This window comes from Dipodomys merriami, unplaced genomic scaffold (assembly GCF_024711535.1).
Source record: "Dipodomys merriami isolate MVZ:Mamm:240054 unplaced genomic scaffold, mDipMer1.0.p SCAF_34, whole genome shotgun sequence".
NCBI classification, from domain to species: Eukaryota; Metazoa; Chordata; class Mammalia; order Rodentia; family Heteromyidae; genus Dipodomys; species Dipodomys merriami.
Genome location: NW_027204937.1, coordinates 153,340 through 171,084, shown reverse-complemented (window position 1 = coordinate 171,084; position 17,745 = coordinate 153,340). Strand labels below are relative to the sequence as shown.

The 17,745-nt window shown below is 46.7% G+C and overlaps 1 protein-coding gene across 5 annotated transcripts in view; it reads left to right on the top strand.

The window, feature by feature from the left end:
• The window catches only part of Ssbp3 (single stranded DNA binding protein 3), a 156,762-nt gene that overhangs the window by 24,478 nt on the left and 114,539 nt on the right, over positions 1-17,745 (top strand). Inside the window, exon 1 of one of the 5 annotated variants that reach the window (XM_069987120.1) lies at positions 2,471-2,509. The exons of the other annotated variants lie outside the window; for them this stretch is intronic. The gene's annotated coding sequence lies outside the window, so the exon portion shown is untranslated. Of the gene's footprint in view, positions 1-2,470; positions 2,510-17,745 lie in introns of those variants that run through there. 5 annotated transcript variants of the gene reach the window in all.

The following is a 17,745-nucleotide window of genomic DNA, read 5'->3' as shown; positions in this document are numbered from 1 at the left end:
CTGGCTACCATCCATTTTCTTCCCTCTGATCAGAGAGACCCTCCTCCTCTGGGTTTTCTGCTAGTGAGGTCCTCCTTTAGAGTCCCCATTGTCCCCAGTGTGGGACCAACCAAGAGACTCCTTCCCAGCCACAGTGCAAGAGGGCGTCCTCAGAGACTGATTGGCTCAGTTGGTGCTCAGTAAAAGTCTTAGAGTGGTTTAGAGTGGTGAGTGGGAAGGACTTAAGGTGTTATCTGCCACATTCTTTGGGGTAGGGCAGGGACCCTGGCTGAAGGTTTTTTGAGAGAAGAAGCTGTGTTTAGAGCAAGTAGGGCTCTCACATGGGCAGGGAGATGGGTGGCAGGAGATAGGGTTGGTGCCTGTTGTGGGGGGGACTGGTGGCTTTCTCCTGTAGGTAGTGAAAGCCAGCTTCCTGGCCTTGCCCTTAAACTGCCCCTTCCTTGGCGCAGTCCTGGGCTCTGGTGCTAGGTTTGTTTTATTGGCTTAAGAGGTGTTAGGATCATGTCTCTCTCCTACTAAATCAAAATTGAATTAGAACCAAGAGAAAAAAAATGGGGAGTCTCTATGAAAACAGCCCTGAGGTTCCCTGGCCTTGCTGATCTCCCCTACATTTGGATGTTACCATCTTCATGCCAACCATTCTCCTCCCAGGCCAGCAGGCCTGGACACTCTCATTTTCAGGGAGGTAGGCAGTGGTCCTCAGGAAGGAAAAGCAAAACAAAGGGACGACAGGCAGGTAGGCTTTAGAACATGCCCTAGGTGCTAAGTGGGCATGTTGCTGGTAAGCACTCCCCCTCCCCCCTACACACACACACACACACACACACACAGACACACACACACACAGACACACACACACAGACACACACACACACACACACACGCATGCACGCATGCGCGCGCGCATACTAGAAAGCCGGCATCTTGCTCACCCTGTGCAGCAAGTATCACGTCTGCCACTGGCTGAGTTGAGGGGGTTTCTTTTCTTCAAATAAATAATTCTTTGTCTCTCTTCAGGGTGGCAAATCCAGCTGAAGAAGCAGCCATCAAAGGCAGCCTGACTTTGAACGAGTAGGCTGGAAAGGGACCTGGACAGGCAGGAGGGTCTGTGAGAGCCTGTGTCCAGCCCAAGTGGGAGGGGTGTCAGGCTCCCAGAACCACGTCTTAAAATGTGTGATGGTGGCATTGCCTGCCTGCTGATGTGCTAGTGAAATATTAGACTGAACGAGGAGTTCCTTCCTCAGAAGAGAAAGCAGGCTCTCTTTTCCTGTCCCTTTGTCTCTTGTCCCCTTTGTCCCAGCCCTCCAGCTCTGTGGCCTCCCCTCCCCCAGTGGTTCCTTCCTTTGTACCCCGCTGGCCACTCACCAGCGAAACTTAGCTCAGCTGAGGCCCCAACTCAGCCATGCCTACCTCCCCAGTGAGGCAGAAGTAGCTAGTGGGTCCAGGCCTGCGTTCAGCGCTGGGGACTAAAGAAAACCCATTGACCTGGCTTCTGAGAGGTGGTGGTGGATTTTTGAAGTTTGTCCCCTTCCGAGGGAACAGCATTGTTGTGGGTTTCTGCCTGACCAAGAGGGGTCAGAGGTTGCAGCTGAGTCTAGAAACTTAGTCTCCTACCTCTTCTTTCTCTTGGTTCTAGGCATTTTTGGTCTCAAGTTCTTTGTATAGCGGGGTGTAACACATTTGTGGGAGTGATACACCCAGTTTGTTACAGGGTAGTGTTGTAATCCTTTTCAAATGAGGGTCAGCAATCACTAGGGGTTAAGAGGGGAAAAACTGAAAGTTGAAGGAAATCTATTAGGAACTGAAGTTGCTGAGAATATGGTAGAACCCAGCTTGATTCGGCTCCTTTTAGTGAAGATAGGAACTTTTTGGCCAGAGGTGTGAGGGCATCTGCTTCTGGGACTGTGCATGTATTATAGCCAAGAGCCCTAGGCCCCAGAGGCTCCACTAATTGTGTGGGTCTCACTGTGCCAAGGCTGTGTGGAACTGTTGTGTGTTGGTATGACTGCACTGCTGCTTTTTGCAGTTTTTCTCCTGCTTATGCTATTATTTATTAATTTAATTGCACAGGTTTAAAATCATACATGATAGGAAATGACATAGGAATTTGAAAGCATTATATACAGTGTTCAACTAAGAAAAAACATTCTAGGACTTCATGTACATTTTTGGCATCCCTGTTCTTTGTTCTTCATCACCTTTCTAGGACACATTGCTCTGCTTAAGCTGTTGGAGCTATATTCCTTTTTAATTTTGTGTATGATCACTGTCTACAGTCACAGGGGCCATTACTAAGAAGGATTGGCTTTGTAAAAAAAAAAAATGTGTCTTGCAGGTATTAGAAATAAACACGCAGACGTGAGTAGCACTGTAGTTCCCCGTTTTTGCCACTGAGTGACCCTGATAATTCTGTAAGCCTTGGTATGCTCATCTGTGAAAGGGAGGTAACCGTAGTACCCAGGTTAGCTTCTCAGGATTAAGTGTGTGCAGAATTGAGGACTGGTATACGGTAAGTGCCTAACACTATTGGAGGCTGGGCTGTCCCAGCACTCCTGCCCTTCTGGGTTACAGGTAACCTTGAGGGCCAGCTAGAGGCAGAGGTTGGTGGGGGGAGGAGGCGCACAGGACCACAGTGTGATGGGATTGGGTTTTGGAGTGGGGAAAATTGGATGAGGGGAGAAGTCTGTGCCCTCAGCTCTTGAGGGTCAGTAATGGGATGAGGTGAGGCCTGTGGCCCTTGGCCATTTATTGATTTGCCTGCCTTTTAAATGTAGTGCTTGGGGCAGGCCTGCTGGCATTCCCTGAGTGGGATGTAAATGCCCTTGGTTTGAGGACTGTATGTCCAGGCAGTGAGAGAAGACCGTAACTGTCTATGGAAAGGACTTAAAGAAAGCATTTAGACTTTGTGTTTTACAAGTTTTATTTCAGAGCTGGTAAAAACTGGAGTTGTAGCAGAGGTGCTAGGTTCTGTGAGGTTGTATCTTTTTTCCTGGTTGTTAGTGGTGGTGTGACAGATGACATTCTCACTAGCTCTCACTGGACAGTGGCTGAGGTACATAACAAGGGTGTCCAGAAATGTGGGACAGATTTGCATCACCGTTTGTAAATAAGTGCTGTTTTGCCTACCCACCTCTGATATGCCTGTGGTGTTCAAGCTGGGATTCCCAATTTAGATGTTTGACGGAATTTGAAACTGAAACGATCAAAAGTATATACCCTAAGAAAAGAAGATAAGGGGCATAAGAGCCCCTGGCCGGAAGTTCTCACCTGGCCAGCAGACTTTCCATGTGGTTTGCAGGAGTTCAGGATGACTGCATGCTGAGGGCATGGCCCCAAGTTGGCTTTTCCTTTCAAATCATTATGCTGCTTTGAGAGAATTAATGAAGTTGAAACGGGGTGTGTGCATGTGCTGTTACATTCTGAAGGTCTAATCACTGGCTCTTCTCTCAGCTATGAACTCCTTCATTCTCCCCTCTCCCCCCATTAACCCTCTGGGCCCAGAGGGAGAGCCAGGCAGTGGGGCAAGACACTGCAGAGTTGGCAGGGTCAGATGCTTTTCAAAAGTGGGATTGTGGGAACTCAGGAGCTTGAGGACAAGGGACTAGGGGGAAGGGCAAGTTTCTTTTTGAATGGTCAGGGCCTCTGTGTGTGTGAGGGAGGAAAAAAAGAGAAGCTGAAGGGAGAGCAGTCCAGGAGTGGATGGCTAGGAGAGAGACCTTATTTGCATAACTGATCCTTGCTCTAGGGGAGGGGACCTTGCCAGCACAATAGCTCTTTTCCTTCCCTCTTCCCTCTTCACCCCTGCCCTCTTGTCTCTTTTCCTCTCTTTCTTCCCCTGCTCTGCCCCTAAAACCTGGCAGCACTATCTCATGGCTCGGGGCAGCCTTGTATTTGCCTCCTTGCAAACAAGGCTGGCCACCCCTGGGCCAGGGACAGACAGGCTGCTGAAGCTGCCTGTTCTGCTAAGATAAAGACCCAGAGGAAGGCTCTGGCTGCCATGTCTCTCTTCTAACACTGGTACTTGGTAGAAATGCTTTGTGTGGACTCCCAGGTGCTTACTGGTGGTCATCTCTTCTGGTTGGAGGTCAGAGGCTTCTGGAAGGACAATAGCAGTAGCCATCTCCTGTAGTGGTTTTCTGGGGGCTTATCTTCTGGATCCTTCAGCTTGACAATCCTGGAAACCACAAGCTGAGGGTAGTTGCTAGAAATGAATTGCCCCATGTTGGTATCACCCAGTCACAGATTGGGAGTGAGACAGAGGTGCCAGTGGACCGGTGTGGGTAAGAACAAGCATCCCATCACCACACAGACCCTAAACAGTGCCATCTGGTCAGCCCACCATATGTCTCTGCTAAATGAATGAATGAATAGATGCAAGCATGCTGTGTGAGCCCAAACAGGAACAAATACTCCCTAAGAGGGTTGTCTTCTGCCTCTGGGCTTTTCTGTCGGATCCAAAGTTTCTCCAGCAGTAAAATGGTGGTTTTTTTCTTTGGTCAGGCTGTCTGTGGTTATTGCCATTGTGTTGAGCATGCTGAGCCTCTAGGACCAGAGGTCCTGAATATATGGGGGCAGAGCAAGCCCTGAATTCACCTGCCAGCCAGTGGAGACAGTATGTGGGCATTGTGGGAAGCTCCTCTGCTACTGTTTGGTATAATGTGCCACAGGACAGAGTTAGAGGTTTGCAGAAAGTCCTGCAGCAAGGGGTGAAGTGTATTGCCACTGTTTACATTTTTCCAGGGGTGTCCTCCTCCTCTACAACTGGTTCCTGGCTTCTTGCCTACCTGACTTGTGCTTGGACTGTGTCTTTTTTTAAAATGTGGACTAGAACATGTTTTTCAACAAGTGTATGCCCTGTTGGTCTGTTTAGTTCCCTGGTACTTCTAAGTTGTATTGAGTGGAGTTGGTGTAGACTAAAAAAAAAAATTTTTTTTTTTTTTTTGCCTGACCTGGGGCTTGAACTCTGGGCCTGAGCATTGTCCCTGAGCTTTTGGGCTCAAGGTTAGCACTCTCCCACTTGCACCACAGCTCCACTTCAAGCTTTTTGTGGTTATTTGGAGATAGAGTCTCATGGACTTTTCTGCCCTGGCTGGCTTCAAATAGGGATCCTCAGTTCTCAGCCTCCTGAGTAGCTAGGATTACAGGTGTGAGCCACTGGCAGCTGGCAGTATTAAGACTTTTTTTTTTTTTTTGGTTGGTCATAGGGCTTGAACTCTGGGATTGGGTGCTGTCCTTGCAGTCTTCAGCTCAAGGCTAGTGCTCCACTGCTTGAGCCACAGCACCACTTCCAGTTTTCTAGTGGTTGATTGGAGATAAAAGTCATGGACTTTCCTGCCTGGGCTGGCTTTGAACTGTGATCCTCAGATCTCAGCTTCTTGAGTAGCTAGGATTACAAGCGTGAGCCACCGGCGCTCAGCTAGTGTTAAGACTTTTTAAACTAGGTTCCTAAAGCCAGGGTTGGATGAATGTGTTTACTTTGCATTTTCTCAGAGGGAGAAAGGGCTGTCTCACTACAGAGCCTCAACTTCTTTACCTGTGAGATCGGGATGTCAGCATTCTCCACAGGATGGTTGAAGGTGCTATGCAAGCAGATTTCACTTTGGAAAGTGTTGGGTGTTTGCTGTTGATAATCTCACAATGGCATGGGCAGGTTAAAAGCTCATGTTGGTAAGATTGTTAGGACCAGGGTGCCTGAGGAATTGGTGATGTCCTTTGGTTGCTTACTGGGGAAATGAATAAATAAAGACAAGTTTTATCAAGGTATTTGTTTGCTTAGAGTAGCCATATTTCCAGAGCCTGTGATACCTTGCAAGTAGCTATGAGAGCCAGGCCTCCCATGCTCTGTTGCCTAGCTGCCTAGCATTTGGCTTCTGCACTGATCTTGCAGGCCCTCCAGGAGACACCTTACCCGTGCAGCCTACCTTCTGCAGCTTGGAGTAATCTTGCCTTCTCCTTCACTTCACCACTTTTAAAGACATTTACCAGCCAGTGCTTATTCACTGTTTGGGTCCTTGGTCAACTTGACTGGTAAACTCCCTTGTACCAGTCCTACAGAAGCATCAGAATTGTCTGCTTTGAAGTTCACAGCAACTGGAGCTCCAGTGGTCCAGAAGCACACATCGGGATGATCAGAATTCATGCCACTCAGGGCTGGCTATGACTTCTCAGCTCAGGCACACCCATGTATGCAGCTTGAGTATGAGTGGGAGGGTAGAGGGTTCTGCCAAGCTGGGGCAATAAGTGGCATATCTGGTTTTCAAAAACAAACAAACAAACCTAGGAATGCCATCTGAGCCATCTAAGTTCACCCAGTGCACTACCAGAGGCTAAACTGGTTGTTTTCTAGCTTTTCTGAGTTCTGTAACTAGAATCATAAAAGGCAGTACCTACTGTTTGTAGGCAAGGAAACTGAGTCCCAGGAAGGGAAGAAGCCACCCTGGTTGATAGGGGCCTTCGAAGGCTTGTAAAAATTTCTCTTTAGTCTCAGCAGCAGGCTGACAGGTCTCATCTTGTTCCCAAGGCCATTACTACTAGCAACCTACTTCCTTTGTTTCTTCTGGAGGCCTTTGAGGGGAAGAGAAAGGAAGGTAGAAGCAAGGCTGTCAGTCAGGTTGGTGGTTGAGCACCTCTGTTGGTATAGTGAGTACTTGAGGGCAATGGGCAGTGAGGTCGGCTAGCATTAGGCAGACTTTGCTTTTGTCTTGGCCCAGTATCTCACTAGCAGTATGGCCTTGGATTAACTATCAGGTCCTTTTATTTTTTATTTTTTTTGGGTCTGGTCGTGGGGCCTGAACTCTGGGCCTGGGCGCTGTTCCTCAGCTCTTCAGCTCAAGGCCAGCACTCCACCACTTGAGCCACAGCACCACTTCCGGCTTTTTTTCCCTGCTTATGTGGTGCTGAGGAATCGAACCCAGGGCCTCATGCATGCAAGGCAAGAGCTCTACCACTGAGCCACCTTTTCAGCCTCATATCAGGTCCTTTTATGACTCAGTTTACTTATCTAAAGAAAGGTCAAGTTTGAGGACCATGTCTGACACTCTAGAGGTTTAAGTCAAGATTTACTAGTAAAAAAAAAAAAAGTCGGAGACCTGAGATTGGTGGTTTCCCAGTCACATGGTTCCTGGTTCCTGGTTGTCAGATGTTCCCAAGCCCTCCTGTCCAGATAAGAAGATGTGAGTGAGGATTGGTGACAGCTATTGTCTAGAAGGACAGACACACTTATAGACAAGGCACTTGTAGGCAGTGCTGGGCTGGAACATAGAATTGGAAAGGAATCAATAGATCAGAGTTGATGGTTATTTTCACAGCAGAAAAGAGAAAATGGAGGGGAAGGGGGATCCCAGGCAGATGCAGATCCTGATCTAGGGCAATGCTAGTAATGAACTTTGATAAAAGCCTAATAGTTAAAGGCTCTTAGTCTGATCCAGGCTGGTTCTTAATGCTCTGCAAAAATAAAATAGTTCAAACCTCATATCCAGCCCTTTGAGGCAGATAGTATCCCATATTGCTGTTGGCAAACTGAGCCACAGATTAGTTCATACAGGCTGGTGGACTTAGCCTTCAGTCCCCTCTGGGAGTCAGGCTCCAAAGACCAGGCACATGCAAAACTCCTGGAATCACTGCCCTGTCCAAGGAGTAGCCAGGTCTAGTTGTTAGGAGATACTCCTTAACTAGTGGGTTGGGGTAAGCTGATGAGCGTCCCTCCCTCCACCCCCTTATCTATCAAGTGAGTGTAACTCCACAAAATAAGGTGAGGCTCTTGGGTATAGTAAGCTGTGTGGGGTATGCTTAGGTAAATCCACAGTTCCTTTACTAGGTGGTGGTTGCAGGTGGAAAGGTGTTGAGTCTTAAGGCAGCTGTTCCCCCTACCTCCACCTTACTGTCTTTGTTTAGAGGCCAAGAGCTTGTTGGACTTGGGCAGGATTAGATAAATTTCGGGCAAAGTGCCCAGCACAGCACTGGCACGTGCACAGCCCCTGTAAACAGTAGTCATTTTCATCGTTGTGCCTTTCTCTCAATATTAGTAATTATTATTGATGGTGTTCTCATCAGTCCTGTGGGTGGTTTCAGCCTTAATTTATAGACATCGGAAGCACCTTGTGGGGGTGAGTAATGCATCCAAAGTCACAATGATTGGCAGACAAACTGAAACACTATGCAGGGCGTGTCTCCAATTCCTAGGTTACTGTGCCACATTGCAGGGAGGCTCCAGCAGGCTATCCTTGTGTGTCGCAAATCAGGACTTAAAGTTGCCCCAGGCTTCCTTCCAGCCAGCCTTCTAAGGTGTGCCTATTGTGTATGGTGAAGTGTGCTCACACATAGGAGGTGTCTGCACATGCTTTTTCTTCCACTTGGGCTGAGCTCATGAGCATTTCCACTCCACCAGTGGTGTGGTTTTTCTCTGTGCCCTGGTGTAGCAGTGCACTCAAAACCTAATCTCTGAACTCAGTCTCGAACTCAGCATGTAGTATCCTACCCAGAGAAGACAGTGAACCGATGGTTAAAGAAGTGATGGGGAGGAAGAAATGTCTGTAGCCTTGGGGTTATATAGAGACCCTTCCCTGAGGCCCTTTGCCAATACACCCTTTGAGTGTGGATGGTCTCTGGGGCAGCACTATCTTGCTCTTGTTTTTACCCTGCTACCACGGGAACAGGTGGTTAGCCCTGCCATTTACTCACAGGTCGTATCTGGTGGCATTTGAACATTCAGTCTCTGGACTGTGTAAGTCCATGTCATTGTGCTAAGCAACATTGAAGAAATTGTCCTGTGTGACAGAAAACCAAGCTCCAAGTCTGTTCCCAGGTTTAGAGTGGAACTGAGCCATGCTGAGGGCTGACACCATTCACATCTACCATGCTCGTGCAAATTCTTTGTTGATTTGGAAGCCTCTTCAGGACCATGTAGTGCCTCAGGGCCACTCTTGTGGAGAAAGACTGTAATCCCTTAAATATAATAACCCCCTGCACTGGGTACTTTATAGAATTGTCTCCGGTACACAGGCTCGTTGGCACCCTCCAGCAATCCTGGGGGAGTGACAGACAACGCACGTTATCCTGTTTTGTTGATGAAAAGGCAGGTGGCTTTACTGACTTTCTAAAGTCACATGTCCAGTGTATGGCGAAGCTGAGAGTAAAGATTCAATCTGAAGGCTAGTCATGGTGTACAGGACAGATGGTAAATGCTTGGCATGTACCCCAGCATTTCTCCTTTGCTCGCGTCAGACATTGCAAGTTGATCACAGTAACTCTTTTCCTGCCGACATCACGTTTATAATTTTTCAATTTAGCATTCTACCCAGCCATTATCAATCAAATAACATTGCAATGCAATATGAATTTTTTGTCATCAATATCATACACCAAGCTGGAAGTTGGCCAGTGGCATTGTATGAATTTCCTGGTGGTTTGGATTTTCAGGTAAGTGAAAGTTGGATGCATACTGTAAATGAATTCCAGTTGGAAGCCCTGTGCCTGTCTGACAGAGCCAACTACCAGCTTCCAGGAAGGCCCTGGAGAATCTCAGAAAGATGTGTAGTGTTTGATGGAAGAAGGGCTGCTCAAATTGGAGTGCCAGATGGTGATCCAGAAGGGCATGGAAGGCGGGACAATCTAATTGTGGAAATGTGATTGAACTCTGCAAGCATATAAGAGGGAACATGAACTCCCTTCTCCACATACCTTAGTTTTCAATCTGTGTTGATTTCTCTGGGCATGTCTCATGTAAGGTTCTTCTTACCATGTAAGACCTTCATGGAATGTGGGGATTCTGAGAAATGTCTAGGTGAAAAGTTAGGAAGTATTATATTCAGGATGTCTTGAGGGTAGCATTGTGTGTGTGTGTGTGTGTGTGTGTGTGTGTGTGTGTGTGTGTGTGTGTGTGTGTGTGTGTGTGTGTGTGTGTGTGTGTGTGTGTGTGTGTGTGCGCGCGTGCGTGCGTGCGTGCGTGTGTGCGTGCGCATGTGCATGTGCACGTGCACCTGGGTCGGTCCTAGGGCTTGAACTCAGGGCCTGGGTACGTCCTTAGCTCTATCACACAAGGCTAGTACTCTACTGCTTGCGTTATAGTGTTTGGCTGAGGAAATTCTATGTTGGCCAGAAGGACTGGGTCAGTTTCTCAGACTAATACTTCTCTGAATAACTGGTCCTGTCCTGGGCATCTTCATACATTCATTGAGCTGGAGGATGACATTCTTACTCAAGTTGAACCTTGACTTCTGCACCTGCCTTTGTATAGCCAGAATGTAAGCATAGAGGACCACAGAACTTCTCCTTCTGCCTTTCTTCTCCGTAGTGTAGAAGAAAAGCAGGAGGAGAAGTTTTTTTTTTTTTTTTTTAATCACATGACTTTTCAAATACCGACCAATTTCTTGCTGTCAGCCTCCATGTGGATAGTCTTGACCTTTGATTTCAAGATGCCTTTTTATCTGTCCACCTGGCTGCACAGTCCCTCTCATTCTGACAGCCATGGTTGTCTGGCTCCCTGCCCTCTTGCCCATAGTCAGGCCTCTCTAGTCATCCCCAGCCACGATTCAAGTAGCTACTTGTAGGACCATTTCAGTTCAAACCCTTCTCCAGGAAGCCTGGCCCACCCCCCAACTTGCGAGGACTTTCCTGCTTAAATTACAGATTTAAGGAAAGTCTGCAGTAATAGTGAGGAGAGACTCTACAAGATGTTAACCTCAGTCACTTCAGACTTTCTTTTCTTTTTAGCAGGAAACTTTTTTTTTTTTTTAAATGAAGTCTTATGTGGAAGGACAAATAATAGAACAGCAAATGGAGCTGTGTGTGTAAGGGCAAGCCGACAGTCCTGCCAGCAAGTTTCTGGTCTTCATGTTTCCCCGTGGTCTCTCAGGGTTCACCTTTGCGGAGCACAGTTCATGATTCCTCTGATCAGGCCGAGAGTAGAGCTCAGTAAAGGACACTTGCTAGAATGAACAAGATTCTGGGTCCCCTCCACAGCATGGATGGAATTTAACACCCAAAGATACCTTGGGTTCAGTCAGGTTCCTAATGGAGGATTGTGGCCAAAATAAAGAGGCAATGAGTTGGATGAGGCTCCCTAGCAAGTCATGGGGTCCCAGATATTTCTTCCATAGTTCTTTTAGTATACCAGCATTCTGCTGCTCTTCAGTAACATAGATGTGCAGATGTATTTCAGTAGTAGATCTGTAGCCAAATTGCTGAGAACTGCAGGGAAAGCAGCCCATTGGATGTAGTGCTTCTCAGAGTTCAGTGTGATGGAATGTCCATCTCAGCAGGAGCTCGGGGAAGGTGTGCTGGAGAAGCAGCAGAAGACATTTATTCTCAAGTTCCTTTAATTGTAGTCATGCTCAACCCTCTTCTGTTTGAGTACTCCTAAAACTGCTTCAGAAATGCTCCAGGCCAGAAGGGAACTGGGTAGTGAATTGGTACTTGATTCCCCCTGTGCAAAGCAAATATAGAAATTTAATGGATCCAGTTGGCAGTCCAAGAACAAGTCCCTTGAGCTGTAGCTCAGCATTGCCATCCTTCAGAGCCTTCTGTCTTTTTCATTGTTATAGTATAGGCCTATGGACTCCCATAGTCCTTCTATGTCATTCTATGTTTTTCACCCTTTTTTAGCTATCACCAAATGTTCTGGATGTGCCACAGGTTACCAGTTCCTTGCTATTGATAGTTTCTAATTGCCTCATATTAAGGATTGTCTAGTTTGCTCATGTTGTAAGTGAAACTGTGGTGAACATCCTTGCGGCTGGGTGTGCACATAGGCATGATGATTGGAATGGGAACTGATGCATCCCATGGCACACAAAGCCCACTTTGGAAGCAACAGTTACATCAGCACTGCCATCACAGTGATTCACACAGTGACCTGAGAATTGTGTCCCAGCCTTGTTTCTGGGGAAGTGACTAAGCAGGGTCTAATTAATGGACCAGGTTGTAGAGACAGCTTTGGCCCAGGTAACTAGTCCTGGGAAGTCAGAGGAAGGTTTCCTACAGTTTACTGTATTGCTTTCTCTGGCTAGTATGCCCTGGAGAGCTGGGATCCTGGACCTCCTCACTTGTCCATTCTTTCCATTATCTGACTATAATAGTGGGCCCTATGGGGCCCACCATATATATAAATATATATATATATATATATATGTATATATAGAGGTAGATAGATAGAGAGATATAAATATATAGATTTAGATGTTTTCCCTGTGTGGGAGCTGAATAGTGGAGACTTATTTGTCTGAATGTATTTTAAGACTCTGAAACCTTGTATGAGAGGTACAGATTGGACTGTAGAGACAATGAGACATCAGGGACCTTGCTCACAAAGAGGTTTCTGTCTGCGATTTTATTGCCTGGTTCTTGCCTGACTCCAGTGATGGCTGGTGTCTCAGGTGGGGTTTGTGAGCAAGAGTGGCTGGTAGGATTTTCCTTTCCTCTACCCAGTAGGTGTATTTCAGAAGGATTGACTCATCCTATAGTCTAGGATTAGCTCTCAGACACCAGCTCAGGTCACAGTGGCAGAGGTGGAAGACTATAGAACCTTGTATGCTGCTGCTTGTGATCCCCTTCCCCCCTAATGAAAACCAACAAGGTAAGCTCCATTTCCATCACAGAGTTTGCTCTTAGAGGGAGAGTAGGAAACACTACTAGTGACACTGGAAGCAGGTTTGTGTGTTTCCAAAGCTGGTTCTTGACTAGGTAGCTGTCACAGTTTAGAATATAGAACAAATGATGGGTTCTGATCAGAGCTGTCCATGACTGTTCTTCAGTGTAGGATAAAGAGTGATATCACTTACCATGTTTAGAGTTGCAGTGATGTATTCAATACATTGCAATGTCATTACCAGAGGTGGAACCCTAAACTCCAGCGAGGAGCAGGTAACTCATCGAGAGAATCAGGGGAGGCTCTCTGGAATTAGTGCCCTCCATTAGTTGGAGCTAAAACCTTAGCTGTATCACAGTGTCCTGTCTTCTTTTTTTTTTTGGGTCCGGTCGTGGGCCCTGAACTCTGGGCCTGGGCGCTGTCCCTCAGCTCTTCAGCTCAAGGCTAGTGCTCTACCACTCGAGCCACAGCACCACTTCCGGCTTTTTTCTTTTTGCTTATGTGGTACTGAGGAATCGAACCTAGGGCCTCAGGCATGTAAGGCAAGCGCTCTACCACTGAGCCACCTTCCCAGCCCCACAGTGTCCTGTCTTCTGTAAATTATCTTATACCAACAACTGTGATTAGTATCCCAAATAAGTAAATAGGCAGAGAGAGGCCAAGTAACCTGCTCATGGTCACTCAGCTAGGTCTCCTAACCAGGATTTCAGCACAGGTACCCTGGTTCTAGAATTAGTGCTCCTTACAGCTTGTTTGTACAGCCTACTAGATTTCAAGCAGATGCTGGACCAGAGGAATGTAGGAACCTATAGTGAGCAAGGCGATTACTGGCAGATCTGTCCAGGTGAGGAGTGGGAATTCATGCTGTCACTGGTGTGGGAGAGCACCTGTCCTCGTCTGCATGCACCTTTGCCTTAACTGTCTTCCTCTAATGTCCTCTCGGAGGCTCATTGGCACAATGTCTTCTGTTTTTCACTGAGGTTCTTAAATACTAGTTACTTTTTTTTTTTTTTTTTTGGTCGTAGGGCCTGAACTCTGGGCCTGGGCACTGCCCCTCAGCTCTTCAGCTCAAGGCTAGCGCTTTACCACTTGAGCCACAGTGCCACTTCCAGCCTTTTCTGCTTATGTGGTGCTGAGGAATTGAACCCAGGGCCTCATGCATTCAAGGCAAGCACACTACCACTGAGCTACCTTCCCAGCCCCAATACTAGTTACCTTTATCAGCATTTTGGTTATTGCTTATTTGAAATTAATTTAAGAAACTAACCCCAGACATGTCTTACTAGCAGTCATCTGACACACACACACACACACACACACACACACACACACACACACACACACACACACACGTGCACGCGCGCACGCGTGTGCAGGCACACATGCATGCACACATACATATTCTGCCTGCCGGGAGCCATGTTACTAACAGGATAGAGCACGTCCTCACCTTCTTACATGTACCTAGGCTGCCAAGGGCCTTTCGACATGGTGTGTGATGCCCTTGCGCTTTGATTGCTTCACCTCGAGGTACAATGGAGCCTCTGTTGATATGTCAGCTAATTAATTTTAACTTGGTCATGTTGCCTCAGCTCCATGCACCATTTACATGGCTGGGTGTCTTCCCCATACAGGTGTGAGGGAAGCTCTTTGGTGCCTTTGTCTTGTTGCTGAAAATGCAGGAAGTGGATTGTGATCCTCTTCCTTTGCCCTTCTTCAACCTGCTCCTTCTGGGAAGGCTTGCTCTTTATAGCTCTGCATGTCTGATTTTCTACCACTGTTGGAGGAAATACTGGACACTCCTTTGGGGAAATGTCTTAATTACCAGAGTGTTAAAATTTAGCAGGTACGTAGGCAGGTAGAACTTGGAATGAGCACATGAGCTTTGGAGTAATTATAGTCTGTCCTTTTGGATATTAGTTCATGTAGTCCATCCCATGACTTCTTCCTTCCCCTAAGTTTTCACATTTCTGAATAAACTTGGGCCAACCATTAATGTGAGTCTGTGAGATTTATTTTGCTATTTTAATTTCTCTTTCTGCTGGTGTTTTGTGTTGAAACAATTCTGAGTTGGAAGCAGCTGATCCTAAAAAAAAATCTATAGCTTTATAAAGGGGTACTTATGACTGGAGTAGAGGTCAGCAAAGTTTTCCAGAAAGGACCACATAGATGCATTAGGCTTTGTGATCTCTTTTGCAACTACTCAGCTTTGCCCTTGGAGCATCACAAAAATCAGCTGCAGACAATACATACTTGAATGACTGTAGCAGTATCCCAATAAAGCTTTATTTACAAATTCTTGTGGTCTGCTGGATTTGGTCTTGTAAGTGTTTGTTTGCCAACCCCAGCTTTGTTGTGTTCTCTTTTCTGTAATGTCTTTTCATGCACTAGACTAGTCTTCAAGGAAGAGTTCTTACTTGAATCCGAGCCCATAACCCTCCTGAGGCCTGACCTTGCTATGAATCTGGCCTCCCCCCTGCTACCTCTCTGGCAGCTGGGGGATAGCTCCTTCTCTAGAGAGCAGGTGTGCCTAGCCTGATGCAAATCGGGTTGCTCTTGGAGAGTTGTAAGATTTGCTAAAGTCCTTTTTACATCTGACTAAAGACACTGTCTACCACAGAACAGTGTCTTTTCCTGAAAATATTGGAAGAAAAGAATGAAATCCTGGTTGCTTTACTCAATTTAAGATTTTTTTTGTCCTTTTTTAAAAAGATGGTTTTAGTTGTGTGTTCTCCTGCACACCCAACTTCTTGGTTTCTAAGAGGCTGTTCCTTTGAGGACCAATGGTTAAGGAGGAAGGGCAATTTTGGATACCTCTTCCTTATTTGTAATTGCCATTGTGATATCAGACTGCCAATTTGATAGCAACATTCTTTAATTTCTCTGAATTGCAATAAATACTTTCCCTTCAAGTAAAGAAATATTTCTTATTCACAGCTGAAGGCTGTGTGGTCCTCCCTCTCTGAACTGGCTAGTGGGAGTGGGGAATACTTATATTTCCCAGATTGGCAAAACTAGGCACTGCACAGTTAAGAGGTCTGTAGTTCTGAATCAAAAATAATCTCATGTGGCTGCAACACACAGAACTGAGATGTGACTCAGCAAACAATACCTGGCCCAGCACCAGTGCTGTGCTGCAATGGGCTTCTAAGGCCTGGTCCTCCCTCCCAGGAATGCCCTCCAGACTTGTGCCCCAGACTGTAGCGGCATGAGGATTATAGTCCTCTGTCCAGTGCTCCCATGTAAACATGCAATCTGAGTAAGACAACCACTGGTTTTGAGACCATTCATTTTCTCCCCCTTCCCCACCCTCCTTGCACTTGGGAACATATAGCTCTTCCATATGCTCTTAGCTGTGGATGGTGAGGGGGTTCCACCACTGAAAGCAGGACTAGCCCCTAGGGAAGCCTAGTGTGCGGCTGGGTTGCTCAGATAAATGTTTGGACAGCTTAAGAAGATAAACTAGAACTTAAGTAAATAAAGCCAACTACCTGGTCTAGGAAAAAAGTCAGGTTTAGGACCTAGTGTTTACTGAAGCTTTCAGGCCCAAGAGCTTACAGGGTGTGGGATATGCCACTGGGCCTTTCTTCCCCTCCTCCCTGGCCTGCAGGAGCCCACTCCTGAGCAGAGGCACCTGAAGTAGCTTGAGATGACATGGAGGCCCCCTCCTATTGGGAGTGATTTTCCAGGGGTCCAGAACCCAGATTTTCCCCTGCCCCATTCCCTGTCAGTCCAGAGGGCAAACCCAGGTGTTTCACTCTGCTAAGCCATTTTCTGGGGGGGACATTTGTGTAAGGAGTGACCTGCTCTGCCTCGAAGGGTCAGATTAATGTCACAGATGAGGCAATTTTCTTTCTTTGAGATGGTTTCCATAGTGCAGGTTGGCCTCAAGACTCTCCATCTTCTTCTTTCTCTATCTTCCCTAGTGCTGGGATTATAGGCATGAACTACCACATCCAGCCTATGATGTCAGCAGCCACTGAGCTCACTCTGGGGAGCTCTGGATGCAGGAGAGAGGAAATGAATGTGCAGTGAGAAAAGGAGGGTGTTTCTTGCTAGGATATTGTGTGGGTGTATATTTGTGTTCTCCTACACTTGTTCTTACCACTGAGGTGAGGATAGGCATGAAGATAATTAAGATGCTAGACTGGGAATGAGAAGATGCTTCCCAAGAAACTTTCACTAGGTCTTAAAATACCCTCTTTTTGCCCTAAGCTCTAAAGAGATGCTGGAGTCTCTTTCTGGTTGCACCCTGTTTTCATGAGATAGTGAGATCTGAACCCAGGGACGAGAAGCCTGCCAGTTAGGGGGAGTTGGAAATGAGTTTTTATGTGTGAATGGTAACTGGCCATTTATCATGGGACTGGGGCCCAAATGTATCTGGAATGTCCAGAAAACCACTTGCCTTGTTTTGGGCTGTCATTTCTGTTGAGAGGTGCTGTGTTGATCCACACTACTGATTACAGCCTTGCTTGTTTAGGCCTTGCTTGTTTTGCTGCCTGCTGGGCTGTGGGGAGGAAAAGGGGCATCACCAGTCTTTGAAAACAGGCTCTGTACTTCTCTCTGAGGCTGCCAGCTCAGGACCACAGTTGGCCTAAAGGCTTTCCCTAAACCTTTTCAGCTTGGGAGGGCTGTTCTGTTGGGGGCAGCATTTACCTGCTTATCACACTGGTGTGAGCAAGACAGCCTCCACCACCATCGTTGCCACCTCCTCCTCCTCTTCCTCCCCCGCCCCCTTCAGTTTTTGAACTGTTTCCCCTTCTCTTCTTTATACCTGTGCTCCTTCAATTTTCTGAGAAGAGAGCAAAATCCTTGAAGTAAGTTGTGATATATCAAGACTAATGTCTTTATAGTTAGGGCAGGCCAAGTTATAGAGCATGCATTTTTTTTTTTTTTTTTTATAATGTTCTCTTGTGAACTGGTCTTGATTGTCCTTTGTCCCCAGTTGTTTCTCACTAAGGCTGGGAGTAAGTGTAAGATTGAGAGCTACAAGTAAAATCTTGAGTGAGGGTTTGCAGAATCCCTACCAAACACCTTTGTATGAATTAGCATATATACTATAGGTTGCAACCTACCTGGATCCCCCATTTTGCAGATAAAGAAATTGAGGCCCAAGAAAGCAGGTACATTGACTTCCCCAAGGGCATGTGGCAAGCCGATGC